A 12,464-nucleotide genomic window follows, 5' to 3' on the forward strand; every position below is an offset into this window, starting at 1 on the left:
GGGAAGTGACATTTCTCCATTATAATAGGTTAAACATTCATATTTGACCAACTTTTCAGCTATACTTTATTGGAAGGAGAAAAATAATGATTACCTTAATGATAACAATTTACATAGTTTTATTTAACTAAATAAAAAAATAACAATTACCTCAAAGGGACAGTAAAGTCATAATTAGAATAATTCAGATAGAACATACCATTTTAAATAACTTTCCAATTTACTTCTATTGTTTAATTTGCTTCCTTCTCTTGTTATCCTTTGCTGAAAGGTTTATCTAGGTAAGCTGAGGAGCAGCAAAGAACCTAGGTTCTAGCTGCTGATTGGTGGCTGCATATATATATATATATATATATATATATATATATATATATATATATATACCTATTGTCATTGGCTCACCCATGTGTTCAGTTAGAAACCAGTAGTGCATTGCTGCTCCTTCATCAAACAATACAAAAAGAATGAAGTGCATTTGATAATAGTAGTAAATTGGAAAGTTGTTTAAAATAGTATGTTCTACCTAAATCATGAAAGAAAAACATAATTTATGTAAGAACTTACCTGATAAATTCATTTCTTTCATATTAGCAAGAGTCCATGAGCTAGTGACGTATGGGATATACATTCCCACCAGGAGGGGCAAAGTTTCCCAAACCTCAAAATGCCTACAAATACACCCCTCACCACACCCACAATTCAGTTTAACGAATAGCCAAGAAGTGGGGTGATAAGAAAAAAGTGCGAAAGCATATAAAATAAGGAATTGGAATAATTGTGCTTTATACAAAAATCATAACCACCCCAAAAAAAGGGCGGGCCTCATGGACTCTTGCTAATATGAAAGAAATGAATTTATCAGGTAAGTTCTTACATAAAACAGAATTTATGTTTACCTGATAAATTACTTTCTCCAACGGTGTGTCCGGTCCACGGCGTCATCCTTACTTGTGGGATATTCTCTTCCCCAACAGGAAATGGCAAAGAGCCCAGCAAAGCTGGTCACATGATCCCTCCTAGGCTCCGCCTACCCCAGTCATTCGACCGACGTTAAGGAGGAATATTTGCATAGGAGAAACCATATGATACCGTGGTGACTGTAGTTAAAGAAAATAAATTATCAGACCTGATTAAAAAAAAAACCAGGGCGGGCCGTGGACCGGACACACCGTTGGAGAAAGTAATTTATCAGGTAAACATAAATTCTGTTTTCTCCAACATAGGTGTGTCCGGTCCACGGCGTCATCCTTACTTGTGGGAACCAATACCAAAGCTTTAGGACACGGATGAAGGGAGGGAGCAAATCAGGTCACCTAAATGGAAGGCACCACGGTTTGCAAAACCTTTCTCCCAAAAATAGCCTCAGAAGAAGCAAAAGTATCAAACTTGTAAAATTTGGTAAAAGTGTGCAGTGAAGACCAAGTCGCTGCCCTACATATCTGATCAACAGAAGCCTCGTTCTTGAAGGCCCATGTGGAAGCCACAGCCCTAGTGGAATGAGCTGTGATTCTTTCGGGAGGCTGCCGTCCGGCAGTCTCGTAAGCCAATCTGATGATGCTTTTAATCCAAAAAGAGAGAGAGGTAGAAGTTGCTTTTTGACCTCTCCTTTTACCGGAATAAACAACAAACAAGGAAGATGTTTGTCTAAAATCCTTTGTAGCATCTAAATAGAATTTTAGAGCGCGAACAACATCCAAATTGTGCAACAAACGTTCCTTCTTTGAAACTGGTTTCGGACACAGAGAAGGTACGATAATCTCCTGGTTAATGTTTTTGTTAGAAACAACTTTTGGAAGAAAACCAGGTTTAGTACGTAAAACCACCTTATCTGCATGAAACACCAGATAAGGAGGAGAACACTGCAGAGCAGATAATTCTGAAACTCTTCTAGCAGAAGAAATTGCAACTAAAAACAAAACTTTCCAAGATAATAACTTAATATCAACGGAATGTAAGGGTTCAAACGGAACCCCCTGAAGAACTGAAAGAACTAAATTGAGACTCCAAGGAGGAGTCAAAGGTTTGTAAACAGGCTTAATTCTAACCAGAGCCTGAACAAAGGCTTGAACATCTGGTACAGCTGCCAGCTTTTTGTGAAGTAACACAGACAAGGCAGAAATCTGTCCCTTCAGGGAACTTGCAGATAATCCTTTTTCCAATCCTTCTTGAAGGAAGGATAGAATCTTAGGAATCTTAACCTTGTCCCAAGGGAATCCTTTAGATTCACACCAACAGATATATTTTTTCCAAATTTTGTGGTAAATTTTTCTAGTTACAGGCTTTCTGGCCTGAACAAGAGTATCGATAACAGAATCTGAGAACCCTCGCTTCGATAAGATCAAGCGTTCAATCTCCAAGCAGTCAGCTGGAGTGAAACCAGGTTCGGATGTTCGAACGGACCCTGAACAAGAAGGTCTCGTCTCAAAGGTAGCTTCCAAGGTGGAGCCGATGACATATTCACCAGATCTGCATACCAAGTCCTGCGTGGCCACGCAGGAGCTATCAAGATCACCGACGCCCTCTCCTGATAGATCCTGGCTACCAGCCTGGGGATGAGAGGAAACGGCGGGAACACATAAGCTAGTTTGAAGGTCCAAGGTGCTACTAGTGCATCCACTAGAGCCGCCTTGGGATCCCTGGATCTGGACCCGTAGCAAGGAACTTTGAAGTTCTGACGAGAGGCCATCAGATCCATGTCTGGAATGCCCCACAGCTGAGTGACTTGGGCAAAGATTTCCGGATGGAGTTCCCACTCCCCCGGATGTAATGTCTGACGAATCAGAAAATCCGCTTCCCAATTTTCCACTCCTGGGATGTGGATAGCGGACAGGTGGCAGGAGTGAGACTCCGCCCATAGAATGATTTTGGTCACTTCTTCCATCGCTAGGGAACTCCTTGTTCCCCCCTGATGGTTGATGTACGCAACAGTTGTCATGTTGTCTGATTGAAACCGTATGAACTTGGCCCTCGCTAGCTGAGGCCAAGCCTTGAGAGCATTGAATATCGCTCTCAGTTCCAGAATATTTATCGGTAGAAGAGATTCTTCCCGAGACCAAAGACCCTGAGCTTTCAGGGATCCCCAGACCGCGCCCCAGCCCATCAGACTGGCGTCGGTCGTGACAATGACCCACTCTGGACTGCGGAATGTCATCCCTCGTGACAGGTTGTCCAGGGACAGCCACCAACGGAGTGAGTCTCTGGTCCTCTGATTTACTTGTATCTTCGGAGACAAGTCTGTATAATCCCCATTCCACTGACTGAGCATGCACAGTTGTAATCGTCTTAGATGAATGCGCGCAAAAGGAACTATGTCCATTGCCGCTACCATCAACCCGATCACTTCCATGCACTGAGCTATGGAAGGAAGAGGAACGGAATGAAGTATCCGACAAGAGTCTAGAAGTTTTGTTTTTCTGGCCTCTGTCAGAAATATCCTCATTTCTAAGGAGTCTATTATTGTTCCCAAGAAGGGAACCCTTGTTGACGGAGATAGAGAACTCTTTTCCACGTTCACTTTCCATCCGTGAGATCTGAGAAAGGCCAGGACTATGTCCGTGTGAGCCTTTGCTTGAGGAAGGGACGACGCTTGAATCAGAATGTCGTCCAAGTAAGGTACTACAGCAATGCCCCTTGGTCTTAGCACAGCTAGAAGGGACCCTAGTACCTTTGTGAAAATCCTTGGAGCAGTGGCTAATCCGAAAGGAAGCGCCACGAACTGGTAATGCTTGTCCAGGAATGCGAACCTTAGGAACCGATGATGTTCCTTGTGGATAGGAATATGTAGATACGCATCCTTTAAATCCACCGTGGTCATGAATTGACCTTCCTGGATGGAAGGAAGAATAGTTTCGAATGGTTTCCATCTTGAACGATGGAACCTTGAGAAACTTGTTTAAGATCTTGAGATCTAAGATTGGTCTGAACGTTCCCTCTTTTTTGGGAACTATGAACAGATTGGAGTAGAACCCCATCCCTTGTTCTCTTAATGGAACAGGATGAATCACTCCCATTTTTAACAGGTCTTCTACACAATGTAAGAATGCCTGTCTTTTTATGTGGTCTGAAGACAACTGAGACCTGTGGAACCTCCCCCTTGGGGGAAGCCCCTTGAATTCCAGAAGATAACCTTGGGAGACTATTTCTAGCGCCCAAGGATCCAGAACATCTCTTGCCCAAGCCTGAGCGAAGAGAGAGAGTCTGCCCCCCACCAGATCCGGTCCCGGATCGGGGGCCAACATTTCATGCTGTCTTGGTAGCAGTGGCAGGTTTCTTGGCCTGCTTTCCCTTGTTCCAGCCTTGCATTGGTCTCCAAGCTGGCTTGGCTTGAGAAGTATTACCCTCTTGCTTAGAGGACGTAGCACTTTGGGCTGGTCCGTTTCTACGAAAGGGACGAAAATTAGGTTTATTTTTTGCCTTGAAAGGCCGATCCTGAGGAAGGGCGTGGCCCTTACCCCCAGTGATATCAGAGATAATCTCTTTCAAGTCAGGGCCAAACAGCGTTTTCCCCTTGAAAGGAATGTTAAGTAGCTTGTTCTTGGAAGACGCATCAGCCGACCAAGATTTCAACCAAAGCGTTCTGCGCGCCACAATAGCAAACCCAGAATTCTTAGCCGCTAACCTAGCCAATTGCAAAGTGGCGTCTAGGGTAAAAGAATTAGCCAATTTGAGAGCATTGATTCTGTCCATAATCTCCTCATAAGGAGGAGAATCACTATCGACCGCCTTTATCAGCTCATCGAACCAGAAACATGCGGCTGTAGCGACAGGGACAACGCATGAAATTGGTTGTAGAAGGTAACCCTGCTGAACAAACATCTTTTTAAGCAAACCTTCTAATTTTTTATCCATAGGATCTTTGAAAGCACAACTATCCTCTATGGGTATAGTGGTGCGTTTGTTTAAAGTGGAAACCGCTCCCTCGACCTTGGGGACTGTCTGCCATAAGTCCTTTCTGGGGTCGACCATAGGAAACAATTTTTTAAATATGGGGGGAGGGACGAAAGGAATACCGGGCCTTTCCCATTCTTTATTAACAATGTCCGCCACCCGCTTGGGTATAGGAAAAGCTTCTGGGAGCCCCGGCACCTCTAGGAACTTGTCCATTTTACATAGTTTCTCTGGGATGACCAACTTGTCACAATCATCCAGAGTGGATAATACCTCCTTAAGCAGAATGCGGAGATGTTCCAACTTAAATTTAAATGTAATCACATCAGGTTCAGCTTGTTGAGAAATGTTCCCTGAATCAGTAATTTCTCCCTCAGACAAAACCTCCCTGGCCCCATCAGACTGGGTTAGGGGCCCTTCAGAAACATTATTATCAGCGTCGTCATGCTCTTCAGTATCTAAAACAGAGCAGTCGCGCTTACGCTGATAAGTGTTCATTTTGGCTAAAATGTTTTTGACAGAATTATCCATTACAGCCGTTAATTGTTGCATAGTAAGGAGTATTGGCGCGCTAGATGTACTAGGGGCCTCCTGAGTGGGCAAGACTCGTGTAGACGAAGGAGGGAATGATGCAGTACCATGCTTACTCCCCTCACTTGAGGAATCATCTTGGGCATCATTGTCACATAAATCACATTTATTTAAATGAATAGGAATTCTGGCTTCCCCACATTCAGAACACAGTCTATCTGGTAGTTCAGACATGTTAAACAGGCATAAACTTGATAACAAAGTACAAAAAACGTTTTAAAATAAAACCGTTACTGTCACTTTAAATTTTAAACTGAACACACTTTATTACTGCAATTGCGAAAAAACATGAAGGAATTGTTCAAAATTCACCAAATTTTCACCACAGTGTCTTAAAGCCTTAAAAGTATTGCACACCAAATTTGGAAGCTTTAACCCTTAAAATAACGGAACCGGAGCCGTTTTTAACTTTAACCCCTTTACAGTCCCTGGTATCTGCTTTGCTGAGACCCAACCAAGCCCAAAGGGGAATACGATACCAAATGACGCCTTCAGAAAGTCTTTCTAAGTATCAGAGCTCCTCTCACATGCGACTGCATGCCATGCCTCTCAAAAACAAGTGCGCAACACCGGCGCGAAAATGAGGCTCTGCCTATGCTTTGGGAAAGTCCCTAAAGAATAAGGTGTCTAAAACAGTGCCTGCCGATATTATTATAGCAAAATACCCAAATAAAATGATTCCTCAAGGCTAAATATGTGTTAATAATGAATCGATTTAGCCCAAAAAAAGTCTACAGTCTTAATAAGCCCTTGTGAAGCCCTTATTTACGATCGTAATAAACATGGCTTACCGGATCCCATAGGGAAAATGACAGCTTCCAGCATTACATCGTCTTGTTAGAATGTGTCATACCTCAAGCAGCAAGAGACTGCTCACTGTTCCCCCAACTGAAGTTAATTGCTCTCAACAGTCCTGTGTGGAACAGCCATGGATTTTAGTGACGGTTGCTAAAATCATTTTCCTCATACAAACAGAAATCTTCATCTCTTTTCTGTTTCTGAGTAAATAGTACATACCAGCACTATTTCAAAATAACAAACTCTTGATTGAATAATAAAAACTACAGTTAAACACTAAAAAACTCTAAGCCATCTCCGTGGAGATGTTGCCTGTACAACGGCAAAGAGAATGACTGGGGTAGGCGGAGCCTAGGAGGGATCATGTGACCAGCTTTGCTGGGCTCTTTGCCATTTCCTGTTGGGGAAGAGAATATCCCACAAGTAAGGATGACGCCGTGGACCGGACACACCTATGTTGGAGAAATTATGTTTTCTTTCATGTAATTAGCAAGAGTCCATGAGCTAGTGACGTATGGGATAATGATTACCCAAGATGTGGATCTTTCCACGCAAGAGTCACTAGAGAGGGAGGGATAAAATAAAGACAGCCAATTCCTGCTGAAAATAATCCACACCCAAAATAAAGTTTAATGAAAAACATAAGCAGAAGATTCAAACTGAAACCGCTGCCTGAAGTACTTTTCTACCAAAAACTGCTTCAGAAGAAGAAAATACATCAAAATGGTAGAATTTAGTAAAAGTATGCAAAGAGGACCAAGTTGCTGCTTTGCAAATTTGATCAATCGAAGCTTCATTCCTAAACGCCCAGGAAGTAGAAACTGACCTAGTAGAATGAGCTGTAATCCTTTGAGGCGGAGTTTTACCCGACTCAACATAGGCAAGATGAATTAAAGATTTCAACCAAGATGCCAAAGAAATGGCAGAAGCTTTCTGGCCTTTTCTAGAACCGGTAAAGATAACAAATAAACTAGAAGTCTTTCGGAAAGACTTAGTAGCTTCAACATAATATTTCAAAGCTCTAACAACATCCAAAGAATGCAATGATTTCTCCTTAGAATTCTTAGGATTAGGACATAATGAAGAAACCACAATTTCTCTACTAATGTTGTTAGAATTCACAACTTTAGGTAAAAATTCAAAAGAAGTTCGCAACACTGCCTTATCCTGATGAAAAATCAGAAAAGGAGACTCACAAGAAAGAGCAGATAATTCAGAAACTCTTCTGGCAGAAGAGATTGCCAAAAGGAACAAAACTTTCCAAGAAAGTAATTTAATGTCCAATGAATGCATAGGTTCAAACGGAGGAGCTTGAAGAGCCCCCAGAACCAAATTCAAACTCCAAGGAGGAGAAATTGACTTAATGACAGGTTTTATATGAACCAAAGCTTGTACAAAACAATGAATATCAGGAAGATTAGCAATCTTTCTGTGAAAAAGAACAGAAAGAGCAGAGATTTGTCCTTTCAAAGAACTTGCGGATAAACCTTTATCTAAACCATCCTGAAGAAACTGTAAAATTCTCGGAATTCTAAAAGAATGCCAAGAAAAATGATGAGAAAGACACCAAGAAATATAAGTCTTCCAGACTCTATAATATATCTCTCTGGATACAGATTTACGAGCCTGTAACATAGTATTAATCACAGAGTCAGAGAAACCTCTTTGACCAAGAATCAAGCGTTCAATCTCCATACCTTTAAATTTAAGGATTTGAGATCCTGATGGAAAAAAGGACCTTGCGACAGAAGGTCTGGTCGTAGTGGAAGAGTTCACGGATGGCAAGAGGCCATTCGGACAAGATCCGCATACCAAAACCTGTGAGGCCATGCCGGAGCTACCAGCAGAACAAACGAGCATTCCTTCAGAATCTTGGAGATTACTCTTGGAAGAAGAACTAGAGGCGGAAAGATATAAGCAGGATGATACTTCCAAGGAAGTGATAATGCATCCACTGCTTCCGCCTGAGGATCCTGGGATCTGGACAGATACCTGGGAAGTTTCTTGTTTAGATGAGACGCCATCAGATCTATTTCTGGAAGCTCCCACATTTGAACAATCTGAAGAAATACCTCTGGGTGAAGAGACCATTCGCCCGGATGCAACGTTTGGCGACTGAGATAATCCGCTTCCCAATTGTCTATACCTGGGATATGAACCGCAGATATTAGACAGGAGCTGGATTCCGCCCAAACCAGAATTCGAGATACTTCTTTCATAGCCAGAGGACTGTGAGTCCCTCCTTGATGATTGATGTATGCCACAGTAGTGACATTGTCTGTCTGAAAACAAATGAACGATTCTCTCTTCAGAAGAGGCCAAGACTGAAGAGCTCTGAAAATTGCACGGAGTTCCAAAATATTGATCGGTAATCTCACCTCCTGAGATTCCCAAACTCCTTGTGCCGTCAGAGATCCCCACACAGCTCCCCAACCTGTGAGACTTGCATCTGTTGAAATTACAGTCCAGGTCGGAAGCACAAAAGAAGCCCCCTGAATTAAACGATGGTGATCTGTCCACCACGTTAGAGAGTGTCGTACAATCGGTTTTAAAGATATTAATTGAGATATCTTTGTGAAATCCTTGCACCATTGATTCAGCATACAGAGCTGAAGAGGTCGCATGTGAAAACGAGCAAAGGGGATCGCGTCCAATGCAGCAGTCATAAGACCTAGAATTTCCATGCATAAGGCTACCGAAGGGAATGATTGTGACTGAAGGTTTCGACAAGCTGAAATCAATTTTAGACGTCTCTTGTCTGTTAAAGACAGAGTCATGGACACTGAATCTATCTGGAAACCCATAAAGGTTACCCTTGTCTGAGGAATCAATGAACTTTTTGGTGAATTGATCCTCCAACCATGATCTTGAAGAAACAACACAAGTCGATTCATATGAGATTCTGCTAAATGAAAAGACTGAGCAAGTACCAAGATATCGTCCAAATAAGGAAATACCACAATACCCTGTTCTCTGATTACAGACAGAAGGGCACCGAGAACCTTTGTAAAAATTCTTGGAGCTGTAGCTAGGCCAAACGGCAGAGCCACAAACTGGTAATGCTTGTCCAGAAAAGAGAATCTCAGGAACTGATAATGATCTGGATGAATCGGAATATGCAGATATGCATCCTGTAAATCTATTGTGGACATATAATGCCCTTGCTGAACAAAAGGCAAGATAGTCCTTACAGTTACCATTTTGAACGTTGGTATCCTTACATAACAATTCAATATTTTTAGATCCAGAACTGGTCTGAAGGAATTCTCCTTCTTTGGTACAATGAAGAGATTTGAATAAAACCCCATCCCCTGTTCCAGAACTGGAACTGGCATAATTACTCCAGCCAACTCTAGATCTGAAACACAATTCAGAAATGCTTGAGCTTTCACTGGATTTACTGGGACACGGGAAAGAAAAAATCTCTTTGCAGGAGGTCTCATCTTGAAACCAATTCTGTACCCTTCTGAAACAATGTTCTGAATCCAAAGATTGTGAACAGAATTGATCCAAATTTCTTTGAAAAAACGTAACCTGCCCCCTACCAGCTGAGCTGGAATGAGGGCCGCACCTTCATGTGGACTTAGAAGCAGGCTTTGCCTTTCTAGAAGGCTTGGATTTATTCCAGACTGGAGATGGTTTCCAAACTGAAACTGCTCCTGAGGATGAAGGATCAGGCTTTTGTTCTTTGTTGAAACGAAAGGAACGAAAACGATTATTAGCCCTGTTTTTACCTTTAGATTTTTTATCCTGTGGTAAAAAAGTTCCTTTCCCACCAGTAACAGTTGAGATAATAGAATCCAACTGAGAACCAAATAATTTGTTACCCTGGAAAGAAATGGAAAGTAGAGTTGATTTAGAAGCCATATCAGCATTCCAAGTTTTAAGCCATAAAGCTCTTCTAGCTAAAATAGCTAGAGACATAAACCTGACATCAACTCTGATAATATCAAAAATGGCATCACAAATAAAATTATTAGCATGCTGAAGAAGAATAATAATATTATGAGAATCATGATCTGTTACTTGTTGCGCTAAAGTCTCCAACCAAAAAGTTGAAGCTGCAGCAACATCAGCCAATGATATAGCAGGTCTAAGAAGATTACCTGAACACAGATAAGCTTTTCTTAGAAAGAATTCAATTTTCCTATCTAAAGGATCTTTAAACGAAGTACCATCTGACGTAGGAATAGTAGTACGTTTAGCAAGGGTAGAAATAGCCCCATCGACTTTAGGGATTTTGTCCCAAAATTCTAATCTGTCAGACAGCACAGGATATAATTGCTTAAAACGTTTAGAAGGAGTAAATGAATTACCCAATTTATCCCATTCTCTGGAAATTACTTCAGAATTAGCATTAGGAATAGGAAAAACTTCTGGAATAACCCCAGGAGATTTAAATACCTTATCTAAACGTTTAGAATTAGTATCAAGAGGACCAGAATCCTCTATTTCTAAAGCAATTAGTACTTCTTTAAGTAAAGAACGAATAAATTCCATTTAAAATAAATATGAAGATTTATCAGCATCAATCTCTGAGACAGAATCCTCTGAACCAGAAGAGTCATCAGAATCAGAATGATGATGTTCATTTAAAAATTCATCTGTAGAGAGAGAAGATTTAAAAGATTTTTTATGTTTACTAGAAGGAGAAATAACAGACATAGCCTTCTTGATGGATTCAGAAACAAAATCTCTTATGTTATCAGGAACATTCTGCACCTTAGATGTTGAAGGAACTGCAACAGGCAATGGTACATTACTAAAGGAAATATTATCTGCTTTAACAAGTTTGTCATGACAATTAATACAAACAACAGCCGGAGGAATAGCTACCAAAAGTTTACAGCAGATACACTTAGCTTTGGTAGTTCCAGCACTAGACAGCGATTTTCCTGAAGTATCTTCTGACTCAGATGCAACGTGAGACATCTTGCAATATGTAAGAGAAAAAACAACATATAAAGCAAAATTGATCAAATTCCTTAAATGACAGTTTCAGGAATGGGAAAAAATGCCAATAAACAAGCTTCTAGTAACCAGAAGCAAAGAAAAAATGAGACTGAAATAATGTGGAGACAAAAGCGACGCCCATATTTTTTGGCGCCAAATAAGACGCCCACATTATTTGGCGCCTAAATGCTTTTTGGCGCCAAAAATGACGCCACGTCCGGAACGCCGACATTTTTGGCGCAAAAGGACGTCAAAAAATGACGCAACTTCCGGCGACACGTATGACGCCGGAAACAGAAAAGATTTTTTGCGCCAAAAAAGTCCGCGCCAAGAATGACGCAATAAAATGAAGCATTTTCAGCCCCCGCGAGCCTAACAGCCCACAGGGAAAAAAGAGTCAAATTTTAAGGTAAGAAAAAAATTGATTCAAATGCATTATCCCAAATATGAAACAGACTGTCTGAAAATAAGGAATGTTGAACATCCTGAGTCAAGGCAAATAAATGTTTGAATACATATATTTAGAACTTTATAAATAAAGTGCCCAACCATAGCTTAGAGTGTCACAGAAAATAAGATGTACTTACCCCAGGACACTCATCTACATGTTTGTAGAAAGCCAAACCAGTACTGAAACGAAAATCAGCAGAGGTAATGGTATATAAATAAGAGTATATCGTCGATCTGAAAAGGGAGGTAAGAGATGAATCTCTACGACCGATAACAGAGAACCTATGAAATAGACCCCGTAGAAGGAGATCACTGCATTCAAATAGGCAATACTCTCCTCACATCCCTCTGACATTCACTGCACGCTGAGAGGAAAACTGGGCTCCAACTTGCTGCGGAGCGCATATCAACGTAGAATCTAGCACAAACTTACTTCACCACCTCCATAGGAGGCAAAGTTTGTAAAACTGAATTGTGGGTGTGGTGAGGGGTGTATTTGTAGGCATTTTGAGGTTTGGGAAACTTTGCCCCTCCTGGTGGGAATGTATATCCCATACGTCACTAGCTCATGGACTCTTGCTAATTACATGAAAGAAATGTCTGGGTTTCATGTCCCTTAAATAATAACAATAACAACTTAAAAAGTTTTATTTAACTAAAACAATAACATTATGTTTCATTTGTAATGTTTACCCCCCCTCCTCACACTTATGTCCTTGTGCAGATTTATTCCACTCCAATCTTCTATTCAGTGAGTTTCTTAAAACTTAGTATGGGTTGATTCT

The 12,464-nt window shown here is 41.1% G+C and overlaps 1 protein-coding gene across 3 annotated transcripts in view; it reads right to left on the reverse strand.

Moving 5' to 3' along the window:
• Positions 1-12,464, reverse strand: part of SLK (STE20 like kinase) — a 325,767-nt gene that overhangs the window by 144,065 nt on the left and 169,238 nt on the right. The window lies entirely within an intron of this gene.

The sequence above is a fragment of the Bombina bombina genome, chromosome 9 (genome assembly GCF_027579735.1).
Source record: "Bombina bombina isolate aBomBom1 chromosome 9, aBomBom1.pri, whole genome shotgun sequence".
In the NCBI taxonomy this organism is placed as follows: Eukaryota; Metazoa; Chordata; class Amphibia; order Anura; family Bombinatoridae; genus Bombina; species Bombina bombina.